Source organism: Artibeus jamaicensis, unplaced genomic scaffold (assembly GCF_021234435.1).
Source record: "Artibeus jamaicensis isolate MK-2021 breed Jamaican fruit bat unplaced genomic scaffold, CSHL_Jam_final contig_465, whole genome shotgun sequence".
NCBI classification, from domain to species: Eukaryota; Metazoa; Chordata; class Mammalia; order Chiroptera; family Phyllostomidae; genus Artibeus; species Artibeus jamaicensis.
The window spans coordinates 13,216,986-13,237,317 of NW_026521843.1; the positions used below are offsets into that span (position 1 = coordinate 13,216,986).

At 51.6% G+C, this 20,332-nt stretch overlaps 1 long non-coding RNA gene across 2 annotated transcripts; it reads right to left on the reverse strand.

Moving 5' to 3' along the window:
* Positions 1-1,176: 1,176 nt before the first annotated feature.
* LOC128627725 (uncharacterized) lies at positions 1,177-19,967 on the reverse strand. Of its 2 annotated transcripts, none has more exons than XR_008392029.1 (3): positions 19,827-19,967; positions 18,217-19,178; positions 1,177-2,251 (listed from the first exon to the last, which is right to left on the reverse strand). It is a non-coding gene; the product is annotated as an uncharacterized LOC128627725 (long non-coding RNA). The 2 variants fall into 2 exon arrangements; XR_008392030.1 differs by lacking the exon at positions 1,177-2,251 and adding an exon at positions 13,709-14,293.
* Positions 19,968-20,332: the final 365 nt, after the last annotated feature.

Sequence of the window (20,332 nt, forward strand, 5' to 3'; positions counted from 1 at the left end):
AATGGATTCCTTCATTTCTACAATATTTTTTAAATAATTTATTTTTTATTGATTATGCCATTACAGTTTTTCTATTCCCCCCTTCATTCCTCTCCACCCTACACCCCGTCCCCACCATTACCCCCCCTTTAGTTTATGACCATGTGTCTCAAGTCCTTTAGATTCTATATTTCCCATGCTATTCTTGCCCCCCCATCTATTTTCTATCTACTGTCTATGCTACTTATTTTCTCTACCTTCTCCCCCCCTTCTCCTCCTCCCACTCCCCTGTTGCTAACCCTCCTTGAGATCTTCATTTCTATGTTTCCACTCCTGATCTAGCTATCCTTTCAGTTTGCTTTTGTTTTAGGTGTGGTTGTTGATAACTATGAGTTTGCTGTCCTTTCACTGTTCATGTTTTTTTAACTTCTTTTTCTTAGGTAAGTCCCTTTAACATTTCATATAATAAGAGCTTGGTGATGATGAACTCCTTGAATTTGATCTTATCTGAGAAGCACTTGATCTGTCCTTCCATTCTAAATGAAAGTTTTGCTGGATAGAGCAATCTTGGTTGTAGGTCTTTGGATTTCATGACTTGGAATACCTCTTTCCAGCCCCTTCTTGCCTGGAAGGTCTCTTTTGAGAAATCAGCTGACAGTCTGATGGGGACTCCTTTGTAGGTGACTGTCCCCTTAGCTCTGGCTGCTTCTAGGATTCTCTCCATTTGAATCTTGGCTAATGTAATTATGATGTGCCTTGGAGTGTTTCTTCTTGGGTCCAACTTCTTTGGGACTCTCTGAGCTTCCTGGATTTCCTGGAAGTCTATTTCCTTTGCCAGATTGGGGAAGTTCTCCTTTATTATTTGTTCAAATAAGTTTTCCACTGGTGGCTGTTCCTTTCCCCCTTCTGGTACCCCTATAATTCGGATGTTGGAGCGTTTAAAGATGACCTGGAGGTTCCTAAGTCTCTCCTCATTTTTTTAATTCTTGCTTCTTGACTCTTTTCTGTTTGGCCATTATTTGCTTTCTTCTGGTCCACTCCATTGATTTGAGTCCCAGTTTCCTTTTCATCGCTATTGGTTTCCTGTGCAATTCCATTCATTTCAATTAGTTTCGCCTTCATATGTTTCTCTAATTTGTGGCTATAATCAACCAGTTCTGTGAGCATCCTGGTCACCAGTGTTTTGAACTGTGCATCTAAAAGTTTTGCTATTTCTTCATTGCTTAGATTTATAGGCTCTGGGGCTTTGAGATCTTCTTTAGCCACTTTTGGTCTGTTCGCGCCCATTAAGTATAAGGAGAGGAGTCTTGGACTCATAGGTCACTGGGTTGTGACGCTGTATGTGGGGCGAGGTCAGAGTGGGGAAATGGCGGCCCCCTCTGCTGTTTCGTACCGCTGGGTGAGGAGCAGAGCCTTAGGTGGTTCTCGAGGGCCGGGCCACTCAGGTCGCTGGGTTATGACGCTGTATGTGGAGGTGGGGTCAGAGCGGGGGAAATGGTGGCGCCCTCTGCTGCCGCTCACCGTGGGGACCCACTGGGTCCCAGTCCAATCACCCACTCCCTCGCTTGTCTATGCGTGCACAAATGCGAGACCACAGTCAACCCGCAGCCCTGCTCCCTCGCTGTTTCCCCGTGGTCGCTGGGTCTCTCACTAGGTCCAACCCTGCGCCTGGATTCCGAGCGCCTGAGTCCGTCTGACCAAGTTTTCCTGTGCTACCCCGCTCCGCCAGCTGCTGGTTTTGCCCCTTACTGGTCATAATGAAGAATTTGTTGTTATCAGACTTCTGAAAAGTTCAATTTTCTGTGTTCTGCCTGTGTTTTCCGTTGCTAATATTTAGTTGTCTCTAAACTTGGTTGTGTGAGAAAGCACGGCATCTCTACCTACGCCTCCATCTTGGCGGAAGTCCTCCCATTTCTACAATATTAACCATTACCTGCTCCCTTTACAAAATTCACTCTCTAAGTAACTTATAGGGAGTCTAAGCCACTCATCTGAAGTCACAAAGCACCTTGAATTAGAAATTCTTGGACATCTGGAATGCAGTTTGGCCTTCTCAACCTCTTTAAATTCTTTCATTGTCTGCATCTTGCCTGCAAGAAGGTTGGTAACACAAATCAGCTCAGTGGAACGCAACTCCTGTTGCTCCTGGGTCCTGGAACTGCATAACAGTTAGAAATGAAGTACCAGCCTCACACTGAAGAAGAGTTCTTGTTTCCTCATCTTTGTCATACTGTGCCTTTTTCAAAGGGTCACAAAACAGTGGGATGGTGACCTACAAGACAAGCATTTTGTTAAGGACTTGGTTTCAGGTCTTTTTCAGTCTGTCCTGAACATCCACTTATGGCTCTTATGCCAGAAGAATCCAGACCACGGGATCTACAGGCTGACGGCAGTCTAACCATTACATATATTGAACATATAATCAAGGGATGGGGCCCTGTGCTGCTTCACTTAGTGAGCCTTCCAGTCACTTTAGCTCTTGTTTTATGGCCTCTTCAGACCGTGCGGCTGAGTCTCAGGCACTACACCCCAACTCAGCAAGTGGTAGTTTCTTCAGGATTAGTTAGGATGTGGGATCTGAAACCATACCAACCAACTATTCAAACTCCGCTATGTTAAAACCCATTGGTCTGGGGGGAGGGGGCTGGGATGAGTTTAAAAAAAAAAACAAAACAAAACAGAAAACTGTACTTGAACAATAATTAAATTTAAAAAAAACATTGGTCTGTCTTGAACTTTGAATGAATTGTTCTGCACGTCATGGATCGGTTGTTTGGAAAAAATCAGGTCCAAATCAGGTGAGATCTTCTGAATGTTAACACACTTCATTACACAGTAACCACATTTATTGAACCATCACCAGTCTTACCAGCCAAGCCTCTGAGTAGTGGAACGCTGTCCCGCTCAATACAATTTTTCCAAAAGTCTAACGTTTGCTTAAAAGCTCACATTTTATCACTGGCAACAAATACTGCCCGTCGTTGTTCTTAAAGTGCAGACTGACTTGGATAACCTTCCAGAAAATGTCTGCCAAACACCCAAGATTAAACACCATGGTTTGTCAGCCCTTCTTTCCTGTAACGAGAGCGTTCCCTGGAAATCCCGGCCAGGCCAGCTCACAGCGTGACAATCACACTGGATGGCAGACGTGGTGGAAGTGCCCTCCGCACGCTTCCTGTTCACCACCCGGCGCTGAGAAGACGTGTACTCAATGACCAAGGTCTAATACAATGAGTGATTTTTACCGTTTGGTCCAGGATATTCTCAGGGAAATGGAGCTGTTTTCTTGCTGGGAGCACAGGGCCACGGAGGCCGGGACACCCAGCAGCACATATGAAAAACTGCTATTTCTCCATTTTCATAACAAACCTTCCACAATTAAATATATCACAGAAAATATAGGAGGTTGATTTCTAACATACATGTGACTGTAATTAAGGTCACTGAGTTGTACTTTTTTAAAAACTTTTTTATTGATTATGCCATTACATTTGTTCTATTCCCCCCATTCCCCTCCACCCTGCACACCCCTCCCCCACCATTTCCCCCTTTAGTTCATGACCACGTGTCTCAAATTCTTTAGATTCTGTATTTCCCCTACTATTCTTACCCTCCCCTATCTATTTTCTATCTACTGTCTATGCTACTTATTTTCTCTACCTTCTCCCCCCTTCTCCTTCTCCCACTCCTTTGTTGCTAATCCTCCACGTGATCTTCATTTCTATGGTTCACTCCTGATCCAGCTGTCCTCTTAATTTGCTTTTGTTTTAGGTGTGGTTGTTGATAACTGTGAGTTTGCTGTCCTTTCACTGTTCATGTTTCTTTAACTTCTTTTTCTTAGATAAGTCCCTTTAACATTTCATATAATAAGGGCTTGGTGATGATGAACTCCTTGAATTTGGTCTTATCTGAGAAGCACTTTATCTGTCCTTCCATTCTAAATGAAAACTTTGCTGGATAGAGCAATCTTGGTTGTAGGTCTTTGGATTTCATGACTTGGAATACCTCTTTCCAGCCCCTTCTTGCCTGGAAGGTCTCTTTTGAGAAATCCGCTGACAGTCTGATGGGAACTCCTTTGCAGGTGAGAGTCCCCTTAGCTCTGGCTGCTTCTAGGATTCTCTCCTTCATTTTAATCTTGGCTAATGTAATGATGATGTGCCTTGGTGTGTTTCTTCTTGGGTCCAACTTCTTTGGGACTCTCTGAGCTTCCTGGATTTCCTGGAAGTCTATTTCCTCTGCCAGAATGGGGAAGTTCTCTTTTATTATTTGTTCAAGTAAGCTTTTCACTCGTGACTCTTCCCCTTCTGGTACCCCTATAATTCGAACGTTGGAATGTTTAAAGATGTCCTGGAGGTTCCTAAGCCTCTCCTCATTTTTTTAAATTCTTGTTTCTTCATTCTTTTCTGTTTGGTAATTTTTTCCTTCCTTCTGGTATACTCCTTTGATTTGAGTCCCAGTCTCCTTTCCATTACTATTGGTTTCCCTTTGCATTACCATTCATTTCAATTAGTTTAAATTTCATATGTTTCTCTAATTTGTGATTAAAATCAACCAGTTCTTTGAGGATCCTGATAACCAGTATTTTGAACTGTGCATCTGAAAGTTTTGCTATTTCTTCATTGCTTAGATTTATCGGCTCCGGGGCTCTGAGTTGTTCTTCAGCCATTTTTGGTCTGTTCACGCCGGTAAGTAAGAGGAGCGAAGCCTTAGTTCTTTACCAGGGCGGGGCCACCCAGGTCGCTGGTTTGTGACGCTGCGTGTGGGGGCGGGGTCAGAGAGGGAGCAATGGCTGTCCTCTCCGCTAGCCCAGTTTGTCCCACCACTCGCCCTGGCCTGTTTATCCAAGTGGAATCGTGGGAGACTGCTGCCCTGCGCCGAGCAGTCACAAAGCTCGCCTCTTCACTGGTTTATCTGCACGCAAATGTGCGACCTACCACAAAGAGCCAGCCGCGCCTCTTCCCTGTGTGCTCCTGTAGCTAGCCCGCGAACCAAGCCTTCGGCTGCTTGCGCACCACCAGGTCAGGGATCTTTTTGAGTCAACCCGCTCCACTGCTGGCTTTGCCCCTCTTACCAGGTTAGCTGAGCATTTCAGGTTTTTTTTTGGACTCTGTATTTTCAATTTTCAGTGTGGTTTGGTTATGTTTATTGTTGTTAAAAATAGTTGTTCTTAGATTTGGTTGTGCACGGAAGCAAGGTGCTTCCATCTTGGCGGAACTCTGAGTTGTACTTTTAAAAACTGGTTAGAACTTCCAGTCAAGATGGTGGTGTAGGTAAACACAGCTCACCTCCTCCCACAACCACAGCAAAAATTACAACTCAATGACAAAACAACTATTACCCAGAATTGCCAGAAAATCAAGCTGTGTGGAAATCGAACAACCAAGGAATTAGAGAAGACACATTCATCAAGGCGGGTGGGAGGGATGCAGGCATGGAGATGCACAGAGACATGGAGATGTGGAACCAGTGGTCCCACACCCATGAGTGGTGGATAAAAATTGGGAGGGATACCTCGGGAGAGAGGGATTCCTTCCCAGGGTTCCAGTGCAAGGAGAGAAGACCCAATTACTTCTGGCTGTATAAATGAGTGGGCGTTGGGGAGTCAGAAAAAAACGCAGGATTCTCAGGTGTCTCCTATTAAAGAGCCCCTAACTGACTGAGGACTTGCACAGACTCACTCCCTCTGGGCTCCAGCACCAGGACAGCAGCTGGAAGGGCACCACAGCATAGCGGGAAAACTGAACTGTGTGGCATCAGGGCAAGTGCCAGGGGACAGCTCCCTCCTGGACAAAATTCCAGAGGCCTGGCAGCGACCATTGTCCCCTTTCTGAGCCCACAGTTTACCAGTGCGCTTTTCTACACTAGGCCAGGCTACTGAGACAGGAAGTCAAAGTAGCTCTACCTAATCCAGAGAAACAAACACAGGGAGGCTGCCAAAATGGGCAGACGAAGAAACATGGCCCAGAAGAAAGAACAGAACAAAACCCCAGAAATAGAACTAAACAAAATGGAGTTAAGCAATCTGTCAGATGCAGAGTTCAAAACACTGGTTAGCAGGGTGCTCAACAAACTCATTGGGTACTTCAACAGCATAAAAACAACCCAGGCAGATCTCTCAACTAAGTAGGAAAAAACGAAAAATGTACAGAGAGTCAACAGTGGAGAGAATCAAATCAATAACTCGGAACATGTGGAAGAAAAGAACATTCAATTAGAACAGCAAGAAGAAAAATGAAACCAAAAAAACAAGGATAGAGTAAGGAGTCTCTGGGATATCTCCAAACATACCAGTGTTCAGATCCTATGGGTACTGGAAGGAGAAGAGGAAGAGCAAGAAATTGAAAACTTATTTGGAAAACTAACGAAACAAAACTCCCCTGATTTGGTGAAGGAAATAGACATGTGAGTCCAGGAAGCACAGAGAGTCCCACACAACATGGATGTTTTGAGGTCATGCAAGGTGCCAACAAGGGCGAGTGGCCTCCATGGCCTGACAGATCCTCACATGCCCGCGTCACCACCCACTTAAGCAGCAGAGGAGACAGGAAGTTCAGTTACAAAATATGATCATTAAGTGACTGGGACGTAACTGGTAGAAAGTGTCACCAGTGGTTTCTTATCTGAGAGACAGGGAAGGGAGGGGGAGGAGGGAAAGGAGAAGAGGAAGAGATGTGGGGTGATAAAGTGCAAAACTCTGGAAAATTGGGAGAGACGCCATTCTCTACAGTGAGATCCGTTTATGTTTGTGTTAAATACGAGGGGATACAGTATCTACACAAACCTGAAATGAAAATTAACAGGACAAAGCAAAACTAAGTTCTGGCATAAGAGTAGCTATTCTTACATTCTCAGGCTTTAGTCTATGGGAACCTTCAGATTAACTAAAATGCTTCCAATAAATACCTTTTTTTTTACACTAAAAAATGCTTTATAAGCCCTGACTGGTATGGCTCAATGGGTTGAGCATCTCCCCACAAACCAAAAGGTCACTGATTTGATTCCTGGTCAGGGCAAGTGCCTGGGTTGCAGGCTCCTGGTTGGGGGCATGCAAGAGGCAACCAATCAATGTTTCTCTCACATACTGATGTTTCTCTTCCTCCCCCCACTTTCCCTGCTCTAAAAAGATATAAATAAAATCTTTAATAAAAAATACTTGATAAGGACAGAGTCTTTTTGTCCAGCACAGAATCTGCATGAATACTAAAGAACCCTTGTTTTCTCCAAACCATATGTCTGTGTGCCCTTGGGGTCCAGCCCGGGGTGCCCCCTGGTCTGGGACACTGCTGTGGCTTCGGAGTCCGGGAGGGCTGGGACCCGTGTGGATGGAACTGCAGGAGGTGAAGCTCTGGCAGGGGCACAGTGTTAGCTCACCGCCAGCACCTGCAGGATGAGGAGGCGCAAAAGCTATGACCCCACATCCCTTAGAAAGAACTGTACCGCCAAGAAAAGGAGGCACAGAATCCAGTCTGCAACGAGTTGGACAAACCTGGACGGCTGCTCTAGGGCAGCTGGGATTTACTCCTCAGGACTGATCTGGAGGCAGGAAGACACCCCGACAACCTGGACACAAACTCACAGGGAAGGGATTCGAAAGATGACTGAGCAGCAGCAACTGGAAGCCTCCCCCTGGCAAAGGGAGCAGTGGGGGAGTGTTTCTGCCCCACCCCCACCTCCTGCCCTTCCAGCCAGTGGAGCCTGATCCACCCAAAGGGCCTGCTGGGTGGTTGGAGCCCTGATGCTGGAACCCATAGTAGCAGAAGCTTCACCCGTGTCCCTCATCACAGCAATCCCAAGGTCAGCAGGGCTGCCAGCCTCATTTTACAGGTACAGAGACTAAAGCTCCATGAGAAGTCATTTGCAGAGGTACCAGGCATCTCATGCTTCCTGCCTGGAGTGTAAGTCCCAGTCCTCTTTCGTGGTGCTGGCGGGAAGGAGTCCCAGGTCCCAACAGACAGGCACTGGCATGGTGCCCAGGCTCACCCATGGTGACAGCACCTTCTCCCTCCTGCCTTCCCACCTGCACCCCAGCTCCAGCCTTACAGCCCCCCCCAAACATGCCTCTTCTCTCCCTCCTCCTTCAGGACCGTGTTGTCTGCAGAGCAGGGACCATCAGGGCTGAGGCAGCGCAGATGGAGGGCAGACTCATCCCTTCCTGCCACCCCCTCAGCAAGGACCCCAGAGGGCCTGGGACCAGGAAAGCACAAGGCAGGTAAGGCCCCAACTGCACGTGGTGGCGATTCCAGGGGACAGCAGCAGGGGGGAGAGGAGATGGTTGTGCGCCCCAGTGTCAAAGGGTTTGGACAAGAAGAGAGAGGTTCCCTCCAGCCTCTTCCATGGTCAGCTAAAGTACCAGGCTGAAGCAAATTATGTAAATGTATTGAAACCCTTCATCTGTAAATGGGCTGATGCCCACCACCCACATTGCTGCTGTTGTCTCCTCTCAGTGAAGAAGTTGTACATGAGCCAGAGGTTGTGCAGGTGAGGGAGGGAGGTCGTGAAGCCCACACACAGGGCTTGTGACAATCACCAGCTGATTGACAGGTGTGGTGGGACAGGGACAGACAGAGGACATGAAAGGCTGCTCTGGGGTTGAGAGGACCAGAAACATCAATGCTGACTCCTGCTGGAGATGCCGTTGGGTGCAGTTGGAAGAAAACCTCCCAAGAGATAAGACTCTGAGTTTCACTGCAGCCTGGGGCTGTGGACAGGAAATCAGTGGCTACTGTTAATGGCCTGGGGGAGGAGGTGAGGGTCCAACCCCAGGGCTGCTACTGGGAAGTGATTGCTCTGAAACAAAGGCTGTCCCCTCCATGATAAGGGCGTCTGAAGGGGGCCCTGGACACTGCTCTGGTCCTAGCTCAGTGTCCAGAGAGCTGCTCAGTGACTCAGGGACAGCTGAGCACATGGCCGGCCAAGCCTGGCCACGTGAAAGAAAGAGGGCCCCAGGCAGGGCAGGCAGGGCAACCTCTCCATCAGTCTCAGGATCACAGAGTCTCGTCGGAATGCTCTTCTACCCAAGTCAGGGGGGTGGCTGGCCCCACAACACCACGGGGGCCCGGGCAGCTGCTGTTTCCTGTGGGTCTTCATAGCCATGGCTGAAATGTCAGTGAGGAATGTGGATACTTTTTGGCCTGGAATCTGCCACTGTGCCCCTCATTCCTGCTTCCCAGACACAGTGTGGAGCTCCTAACAGACACCTTCTGCAGGACTGGTTCATCCGGGTTTTCCCAACAGAGCCCTCGCTGCATCTTAGTTTTTAGAGTCTCACCTTTGGAAGGAAAACCCATCCCTCTGCAGAACTGCTTTTGGATCGGCTGGTGTTTGCTGAGGACAAGCATTTCCCGAGGGGAACAGCACCCCGCTATGGGCAGCTGTGTCTGCCCCTCCTGCCTCCAAAGCACCTGCTTGCTTAATCCCAAGGAGACCAACCAGACACCTGACATCACTCTGTCCCCGACACTTTCCCTGACAGCCTCAAACAAAACCAGAAGGGAGCTGCCATCAAGGGCATGGCCAGGCAACAGGCCGGCTAGCAGCGGCTTCAGGAGGGGCTGCTCCACACCATCCACTCCCCACACGGGCCTGCACCCACGAGCCACAGCATCCGAGCTGCCCCTACTTCCGGTGGCCACATTCCTCATCCCCAAGTAAGAAAGAACCAAGAATGAGACCTCAAGGAGCTAAGGTCACCAGGGCTGTGATGGCCCAGGATGGGAAGCCCCCAGCCTTGCCAGAAGCCACAGCAGGCGGGTGACCGTGAGGCGTCAGGAGCACCGGGGGTCAGCAGGAGCACCAAAGGGCCGGCCTGTGGGAATGGGGACAATGGCACATCCTGTGAGAGCCTGGTGTGCAGGCAGGACCTGCCCCCTCCAGGAGGCGGCCCGGTGGCACCTCTGCACCAAAATCTGAGATGCAGGTTTGACAAAAAAGTGAAAAGATTTTTTTTACTTGTGAATTTATTTATTTGAGATGCTTTAAGACATTTGAGGAATCATATGTTCATGAGTCAGTTTTATGACAACAGTCGAATTTTATGAAATCAGAAACATGAGTGGCGTCCCCTCCTCTGTGGCCCCCTTCCAGGTGCTGAGAGGGGGCGGGGAGACAGACAGGTGGACAGAATGGCACTGTGTCTGGGAAGATGCCAGGAGCCAGGAAGATACCAGACTCAGGCAATGGGACTAGGGAGTGAGAGGGATGACAAGGGTCTTCCCCCACAGCCCTGAGCAACTCAGAAGGAGCTCCCTCAGCACAGAGGGTGCACTCCCAGGTGCTGTGGCAAGAAAAGTGGGGTTCATGGGGCTGCGCTCCACCCCAGAGGCTCCAGGAAGCCTGGTCCCTTGCTTGTGGGGCGCTGGCAGCATCCTCTCCTTAGGGGACTGTTCCCTTCCATGTCCCTGACAAAGCCACTCCCAGCTTCCAGGGGCCCTAGAAAAACTTGGCCTGGGGTCCCTTCATCCAGCCTCAACTGGTTACCTTGGGCCCCCTGGCTGACCCAGGACAGTTGCTAGGATACCTCTATGACCTGTCTTACCATTGTGACCTGTGTTACTTCTGTGACCTGTTGCCACCTGATACCAAACAGTGCTGGGCGGGGGCCGCTGCAGGGACTCCCCAGCAGTGGCAGGGAAGGGCTCCCCAAGACCTTGTCATACTTAAAGTGAGATTTGGCTATTGAGACAGAGCTGGCCCCATGGAGAACTGGGGAAGCCACCCCCAAAGCAACAGCAAGTGCCCCCAGCAGGGCACAGCCAGGCTGGCCAGGGTGCAGGGCAGGGGGCAGGGCGGCTACAGGGCCTCTGGTGGGTGGAAGAGGCCATCACAGCCATGAAGGCTGTAGGCACAACGGCATCATGTGGTTTATATTTTTAAAGACCACCCGGGATTTGACATTTAAATGACATCTGAGATCTGTTGTGAGAGCACAGGTCCAGGGGAGACAGATAAGGAGGGTGAGACGTGTGCTTCGGGTGCAGATGGCGGGCACGGCCCACGGCCCGGAAGCAGGAGACGTGAAGATGGAGACCATGGTGCAGGCCCCAAAGAGACTTGTGAGTGACGGGACAGGGACAGGACACAGAAGACCCACCAAGGAGGAGAGAGTGGAGGGGGGACAGGGGACCCGCCATGGAGGGGGCAGGGCAGGGGGATAGGGACCCTCGATGGAGGGGGGAGGGAGGGGGATAGGGACCCTCCATGGAGGGGGAGGGGGATAGGGACCCTCCATGGAGGGGGGGGGGGGGATAGGGACCCTCCATGGAGGCTGAGGGAGGGGGATAGGGACCCTCCATGGAGGGGGAGGGGAGGGGAGGGGGAGAGGGACCCTCCATGGAGGGAGGAGGGGGATAGGGACCCTCCATGGAGGGGGGAGGGGGATAGGGACCCTCCATGGAGGCTGAGGGAGGGGGATAGGGACCCTCCATGGAGGGGGGAGGGGAGGGAGGGGTATAGGGACCCTCCATGGAGGGGGAGGGGAGGGGGATAGGGACCCTCCATGGAGGGGGAGGGGGATAGGGACCCTCCATGGAGGCTGAGGGAGGGGGATAGGGACCCTCCATGGAGGGTGAGGGAGGGGGAGAGGGACCCTCCATGGAGGGTGAGGGAGGGGAGGGGGATAGGGACCCTCCATGGAGGCTGAGGGAGGGGGGATAGGGACCCTCCATGGAGGGTGAGGGGAGGGGGATAGGGACCCTCCATGGAGGGTGAGGGGAGGGGAGGGGGATAGGGACCCTCCATGGAGGGGGAGGGAGGGGGATAGGGACCCTCCATGGAGGGTGAGGGGGATAGGGACCCTCCATGGAGGGTGAGGGGAGGGGAGGGGGATAGGGACCATCCATGGAGGGTGAGGGGAGGGGAGGGGGATAGGGACCCTCCATGGAGGCTGAGGGAGGGGGATAGGGACCCTCCATGGAGGGTGAGGGAGGGGGATAGGGACCCTCCATGGAGGGGGGAGGAGGGGGGATAGGGACCCTCCATGGAGGGAGAGGGGAGGGGATAGGGACCCTCCATGGAGGGGGGGGGAGGGGATAGGGACCCTCCATGGAGGGTAGAGGGGATAGGGACCCTCCATGGAGGCTGAGGGAGGGGGATAGGGACCCTCCATGGAGCGGGGAGGGGGATAGGGACCCTCCATGGAGGGGGAGGGAGGGGGGATAGGGACCCTCCATGGAGCCGGGGGGGGGATAGGGACCCTCCATGGAGGGGAGGGGGGATAGGGACCCTCCATGGAGGCTGAGGGGAGGGGGATAGGGACCCTCCGTGGAGGGTGAGGGGAGGGGAGGGGGATAGGGACCCTCCATGGAGGGTGAGGGGAGGGAGGGGGATAGGGACCCTCCATGGAGGGGGAGGGAAGGGACAGGGACTCTCCATGGAGGGGGCAGGGGAGGGGACAGGGGACCCTCCATGGAGGGCGAGGGCAGGGGACAGTGGACCCTCCATGGAGGTGGGAGGGTAGGGGACAGGGGACCCTCCATGGAGGTGGGAGGGCAGGGGACCCTCCATGGAGGTGGGGAGGGCAGGGGACAGGGGACCCTCCATGGAGGGGGAGGGGAGGGGGGATAGAGACCCTCCATTGAGGGAAGAAGGGAGGGGACAGGGACTCTCCATGGAGGGCAGGGGACAGGTGACCCTCCATGGAGGAGGGAAGGGCAGGGGGGAGGGGACCCTCCATGGAGGGCAGGGGACAGGGGACCCTCCATGGAGGTGGGAGGGCAGGGGACATGGGACCCTCCATGGAGGTGGGAGGGCAGGGGACAGGGGACCCTCCATGGAGGTGGGAAGGCAGGGGACAGGGGACCCTCCATGGAGGGGGAAGGCAGGGCACAGGGAACCCTCCATGGAGGTAGGGCACAGGGGACCCTCCATGGAGGGGGAGGGCAGGGGACAGCGGACCCTCCATGAAAGGGTGAGAGCTGGAGAGAAAGGGGAGAAAGGACAGGTGACAGGGAAACCAGCCCCCTTTTATGGACAGTCCCCTATCCCCCCTTCTTTACCCCTGTCTCTGCTCCCCCTGTCCCCCCACCCTGTCCTTCCTGGCCTCTCATGTCCCCCTTCCTTGTCCCTCCTAAGGTCCCTGTCCTGTCCCTTTCTCTGTCCCCTGTCCCCTCCCATTCCCTCCTGCTGGGCCTTCTGTTTTCCTGTCCCCTCCCCTCGCTCATGGGCCTCTGCGGGGCCTGTGCTGGGCCTCCAGTCTCCACCTCTCCTGCCTCCCGGCCACGTGCCCGCCCTCTGTGCCTGAACCACACCTCACCCTGTGCATCTGTCTACACGAGCGATTTTCCACGGGTGTGCCCGGTCCCCAGGGGGCGCGGCACCGAACTGTGCAGGCTGGGCACAGGCCTGTCCCCTTACAGTGCCCGATAAGTATGACGCCCTGGCTTCAAGTTGGGGCCTAAAGAAATGCTGCTTGGCCGTTTCAGATCTTAGAAAACGTAAAGCACAATTCCTTAGAAAGAAGCACCTGAGAAAAAAGGAAAAAGAGAAAAAAGAAAGACAGAAAGAGGAAAACATGGCAATAGCCTTGGAAAGAAGGCAGTGCCCTGAATCAACAGTCAGGTGTGGGGTGTTTTAAAAACTGCTGCGCCACACGAGTGGGCCGAGGCACATGTGTTGGAAATCGCAGCTCCATGGCCTGTGCCCTCGACACGCATCTCAAACATCATTTTAAATGTCAAATCACCGGGTGACCTCCAGGGGGTGGGGGGAGGGGAGAAGAGGGTCCAGGGGGGAGGCAATGGTGATGGAAGGAGACTTGACTTGGGGGTGAACAGACAGTGCAATATACACATGAGGTTCTATGCAACTGTGCTGCTGAAAACCAAATCCTTGTGTGAACCAGGGGCACCCCAGTGAGATAAATCACAAATAAATAAAAGGTGGGGCCTTTGAGGGGAGAGCTCTTGTGAATAGGATGAACACCCAGTTGATAGACACCCCTACTAGACTTACTGGGGAAATCACTCTGTAACCTTAAAATGTCTAACCACTACATGGTGCACCTGAATCTAAATCTAGATGTCAACTCTAATTGAAAAAATTTAGATTATTAAAAATACATAGACATATAATGCAGAGTGACCTTTAAAAAGTATAAATCAGATCATGTCAGTGTCGTGTCTAAAGGCCTTGCTGGCTCCAGCAGCCGTCAGCAGTGCAGACGGACCCACTGCTGGGACAGACTCACACAGCTGGGAGAGAAGTGGCCCATCTCCTCCCCCCGTGGGGCCTCTGTCCTGTCCAGGTGGCCTCTTGTGCTGGTGCAGGCAGAGCTGGGCTGCCCTGAGAGGGGGCTAAGCATTCACTCGGCTGCTTCGTTCTAGAGTGGGAGCAGACACAGAACAAAATTTTAAAAACCCTTCATGATTCCAACAGCATTTTTACCCCACGCAAGGGATCCTTAGCCGCCCACCCACCCACCCTCCCATGTACCCCAGCCCGCCTGGCTCACCCAGCCCTTAGGGAGAGGCTGGGAGGAGACTGCCCGGCAGCCGGTTACCACGCATCTGGGCGGACATCTGAACACAACTGCACTTCTCTTAAGAAGCAAATGGAGGGAGGCATCTGCTAGGATCCGCACATACGAGGGGACAAACCTCTTCATGACACAGTGACAGGGTCACAGCCCCATGACCCCAGCATGCTCTCGTCCCACCACCACATCCCAAGGACCCAGGATTCACCCGCAGCTGGAAGCAGCTCCCTGGCCTCTGAGAACCCAGGGCCCCTCTGCAGAGCCCTTCCACATGGCTGCTCTCACGGGACTGCGGGGCCTGGACTCCTGAAGTGCGGGCATGTGGCCTACTTGGACTTTTTAATTCCACTCTGGCAGAGAAAGCCAGCCCGGGCCTCACATCCTTCACTGCTGCAGCTGCTGTGAGGAACAGCATGGAGGTTCCCCCGCAACACAATGAAAACCCCAGAACTAAAGAACTGAAGGCGCATCTGGAAGAGATGCGTGCACGGCCTTGTTCACAGCGGCGTTTCCCACAGTGGCCAAAACGTGGACGCAACTCAAGGGTTCCACTGACAGGTGAATGAGTAAATTCAACGTGGCCGATGGATAAAACAGAATATTATTCCTCCTTAAAGGAAGGACATCTCGAGAGATCCAATATGGCAGAGGAGCAATTGCATATCACACTTGCCTCCTTTCAGGACCAAAATGCAGTTACAATTAAAAACCAGAACAACCAACTGAAGACCAGCTGAAGAGAAGTCTTATAACCAAGGATTTCAAGAGGCCGCCACAGGGAGGCCGGTCCGAAGTGCAGAGACACGAAAAGGGGACACGCCCCGCACCACTCCCGGCTCCCAGCTGTCCTGCCCCAGTGACCTTGGCCTCCCAGCAGAGTCTTGGACTGACTCAGGGCCCTCAGGACCCACACAAGGGACGTTCCTGGAGCACCCGACTCAGGCGATCAGGAGACTGTACCACTGGGTCCCACGGGACACCCACACCATGAGGCCGCCCTGCCAACACTGGGGATCGTGGCAGATCTACCTAATACACAGAAACAAACACAGAGAGGCGGCCAAAGCGGGGACACAGAGCAGCAGCCCCAAGTGGAAAACAGAAGGAATCTCCAGAGAAACAGCCAAATGCAGTGCACGCCGGAACTCAACCAGAGAGAATCCACAGCAACAGAGCCCAAGGATACTCCCAAAACTGAGGGGAACAGTGGACGCAATTAGTGAGGACTGAAATGAAGAGATAGTAAGCATGAAAAAGGACAGAGAAGCAGTAAAAAAAAATAAGTTAGAAGTGAAGGACATAACATCTGAAATGAAAATAGTAGAAGGAATAAGTGGTTGGATGAAGGAGAGGATCAAACCAGCTATTTGGAAGTCAAGATGGCAGGAAACACAACCAGAACAGAGAAAAATATTTAAAAATGAAAACAGTTGAAGAGACCTGTGGGACGACATGAGGTGTAACAACACCCACATCACAGCGGCACCAGGGGAGGAAGAGGAAGAGACGGGACAGACACCTATTGGAGGTGATCATGACTACACACTTCCCTACCCTGGCTCTGGCCGGGTGGGCCAGTTCGTTGGAGGGTCTTCCACAAAGCTGATGGGTTGGGTCCCCAGTTGGGGCTCACACAGGAGGCAACCGATCCATGTTCTTCTCTCCCGTTCTTCTCTGTAAGCATGTCTTCAGGTAAGGAAAAAAAAAGCCCTGGCTGGTTTGGCTCAGTGGACTCAGTGCCAGCCTGTGGACCCAAAGGTCACTGGTTCAATTCCCAGTCAAGGCACATGCCTGGGTTGGGGCCAGGTCCACTGTTGGGGACATGCAACAGGCAACTGATGGATGTATCTCTTGCACATCGATGTTTCTCCTCTTCTTTTCCTCTCTCCCTTCCTCTTGCTCTTAAAATAAGTACAGAAAATATATTTTTTAAACTCCCTAATCTGGAGAAGGAAAAAGATACACAAGGCCAAAAGCACAGAGAGTCCCAAACAAGTGAACCCAAAGAGGCTCCCACCAAGACACATCATATTTAAGGGAACAAACATTAAAGACACAGAGAATCTTAAGAGCAGCAAGAGAAAGAGCCCTACCTACAGGGCGGCTCCTGTAAGTCTGTCAGCTGATTTCTCAGCAGACATTTCAGGCAAGAAGGGTTGGCCCATAATAGTCCAAGGGATGAAAAGCAAGGACCTCCAACCAAGACTACTCCACCCAGCAAGGCTGTCATTTAACACTGAAGGAGACTTGCCTTGGCTGGGAGCTCAGTTGGTTAGAGTGTCGTGCCAACATGCCAAGGTTGCAGGTCTCATCCCTGTTCAGGGCACATACCAGAAGCAACTAATGAATGCATCAATACGTGGAACAACAGATTGATGTTTCTCTCTCTCTCTCCCTTCTCTCTATCTAAATCACTTAAAAGAAAAAGAAAAAAAAAACACAGAACCCAAATAAAATCAGACATGAAAAAGAAGGAACAACCGACTCCACAGAAATACAAAGCCATATAAAGAAACAGTACAAACAACTACAAGCCAACACAGTGGATAATCTGTACAAAATGGGTGAAGTCCTGTAAACACACCACCTTTCCAATGGAATCGGGAAGAAGAGGAAATTCTGAATAGACCAACTCAATAGACCAATGAATAAAATTGAAGTAGTAACAAGAAGCAAAAGTCCTGAACCAGAGGGCTTCACAGGTGAATTCTACCAAACACTCAAAGAAGTCTTTGAACTAACACCTGTCTTTCTCAAACTATTCCAAGAAACTCCAGAGGAGGGAAGACTCCCAAGCTGCTTTTACAAGGCTAGCATTGTGCTAATTCCAAAACCAGATAAAGACACGACAAAGAAAGAAAATTATAGGCAATATCCCTGTTGAGCACAGACGCTCAAATTCTCAGCAAAATTTGAGCCAACCAGATCCAGCAACATGTATAAGATTCTACACCACAATCAAGTGGACTTAACAAAGCTCCTTGCAGTCCAAGGATGCAAGGTTGGTGTGATATCCACAAATCAATAACTGTGATACACCATATGAACAAAATGAAGGGTGAAAATCACCTGATCATATCAACAGATGAAGGAAGAGCATTTGATAAAATTGAGCACTTCTGACAAAGAACTCTCAGCAACTGGGATGAAGGGGACACACGTCAACACAAAGGCCACTTAGGACAACCTCATGGCCAACATCATACTCAACAGGCAACAGCTGAAAGCGTCTCCCTTAAGACTGGGGGCAAGACAGGGATGCCTGCACTCACCACCCTCATCCAACACAGCGCTGGGGTCCTCGTGGCAGCAGCCGGACAAGGGGACAAGGGCGTCCACATCGCAAAGGAGGAAGTGACACTGTCACTATTTGCAGGTTCTGTACACAGAGACCCTCAAGGTTCCACCAAATGCTCCTAGAACTGACATGAATCCGGTAAAGTAGCAGGACACAAAATAAACACCCAGAAATCAGCTGCATTTTCAATGCGCCAACAACGAACCACCAGAAAGGGTGGTTCTCTTACTTAAGAGAACAATCCCATTTACAGCTGCATCAAAAAAAAAAAAAAAAAAAAAACCCTAGGAGTAAACTTTACTGAGTACATTAAAGACCTTCTGGGCACCTCGGCTGGGTTGTGAAGGATGTCAAGGAGCAGTGCCTGTGAGTGACCCTCCTCAAGGATGTGCGATGATCGGGCGGCACCATCAGTGGAATGAGTGCTTTTTAATCATCGGCAGATCATAGATGCAGACGTGATACTTACACTGTCCAGGTAAGGGGTGATTAATAATTTTCTTCTATGTACTTGGCAGAAGGGTGCTCAGAATGAGGTAATGATGATACCTCATCTTCATAGGCGCTCTCCTTCCACAGGTGGCTTCGATTTATCTTCCAACGTGGCAGAGAAGAGGGACAAGCAATGCTGGTGGGTGGAATCAACACACCCCATTCAGCCAGGGGCTAAATGAAGATGAGGGACACAAAGTGACTCATCAAAAGTCTGACACTTACTCAGCAGTCAAGCCAGGGAGAGTTGAATTGCCCATCAGAGACTCTGCCCATGAAAGTCATAATGGTAAGTGGTCCTAACTAACTTTTCAGCATTTGAGCTCGGTGAAATCTACTTGGTCCTTGTGTCCCACGATGTGGGCCAGGGAGCCACCACGGCTCATCCTCTCCACACAGGGACTCAGGGACCCAGGGCTTCTCTGCTGTGTGGTTCCACCAAGTGCCCCGGAGGCTTGCTGTCCCTCCAAATTCAGCTGGCAAGGAGCACAGACCAGTGGTGTGCAGGACAGACGGACAGGTGGTGTCGGGAAGGCCTGGGAGGAGCCACGACGGCTGGTCCCGCCTCTGTCCTGACCTGAACTGACTGGTGAGAGGGACTCAGACACAGAGCAGCACGAACAGGGTGCGTCTGGGCACAGGGACGGCACGCCCACCTTCCGGTCCAGGTGCGTGTGCAGCCAACTCCATGCACCCTCTTCAGGAAGAGCAACCAGAGGAGAAGAAAATAGAAGTGCATCCTGCCAATCAACACAGCACTTCAGAGGACTGTGAGTAAAGACAACACCAGGCACTGATTTCGGCACAGCAGAAAGTCCACCTGCTGTTCACTCACTCTCTTCCTCCCCTGTGTTCCTTTAAAGACACCACATCGTTCTGAAGCCACCAGCATGGAGCAGGTCCACAGCCAGCCGCCCCCTCACTGATGACAACCAAGAGCTTGGGACAGAACAGAGAAGCTGGTGTCCATGGATTCTGGAGCGAAGCAGCAGTGTGCAGACTGGGGATGGAAGTCAGAACTGGACGAGTGACCAGCATGGCAGTGACCTGGTGGGTCCCCGCCTGCATCTAAGCTCTGTCCTGAAGGAGGTGAGTGTTAGCACTGCTCCATGAGCAGAGTGGGAAGGACGCAGAAAGGACTGGACAGGAGCCTGGCAGAGCCACAGTGGGGGCTGCTGGGCACCCTTCCCCCTCCTCCTCTCCTGGCCCTGCTGCTGCCCTCAAGGTGCAGCCATGGCCAGGGAAGAAGCTCCTGAAATGCAAAGGAAAAACCCTGTCTCTGGCGAGGACCTCAGAAAATGGGCTTTGTGCTTCACAGTTTGGGGAATCCTGCTTATTTTCTCTCTCTTTTTTCCTCTTGCCAGTTAGCCCTGAAAACCACCCAGTTCTGTGAAGGGTCCACGCAGTGCATGAAGAGCTTCTGAGAGAAACCAGAGCTTCCCACTAAAGGACAGGGAAGGTGGCAGAATCCAGGACAAGACGTGCTGATCGTGAGCTGGGGCTATGAGAGCGCACCCTGGAGGCCACCTCGGGCTCTGCGCCACGCTGTGCTGAGGTCAGCCCTGCAGACACTGAGACAGGACTCACAGACTTAATAGGTGGTGTCACCCTCTGCTGTGTAGTGGTGTGGAGACAGACGACCGAACTTCGTTTGGAAAGGAGAAAGGGCAGCACATCCATAGGCAGCTTCATCCGAAGTTCGGAGGGAGAATCTGATTGAATGTGAACAGGCACAGAGGTCAAGCAGAAGAAGGCCAGAGTCCTGGAGCCTGGCCTGCAGCCCCACCCCGCCCCGCCCCGCCCTGGATTTCAGATTGGAGAACAAGCTCATTTTGGCAAATAAATTGATTTTTCTTTTGTGATTTTAGTTTTCCTGTTGCCTATGTTATGGACTAAATTTCTTGTCTGAAAAGTAAACATAAACAAATGAAGAGCAGCTCTCAGGAGCCCCCGTCTGCTAGGGAAGTGCTGATTCAGCAGGTGCACAGGCCCAGCCTGACCTCAGCGCCAGGGAGACCAGGCACAGTTTTGTGCCCCTCAGTGGGTGTGCCTGGTGGGTCTCTGCCCCTGTTTATGAATAGGTGGTTGATTAA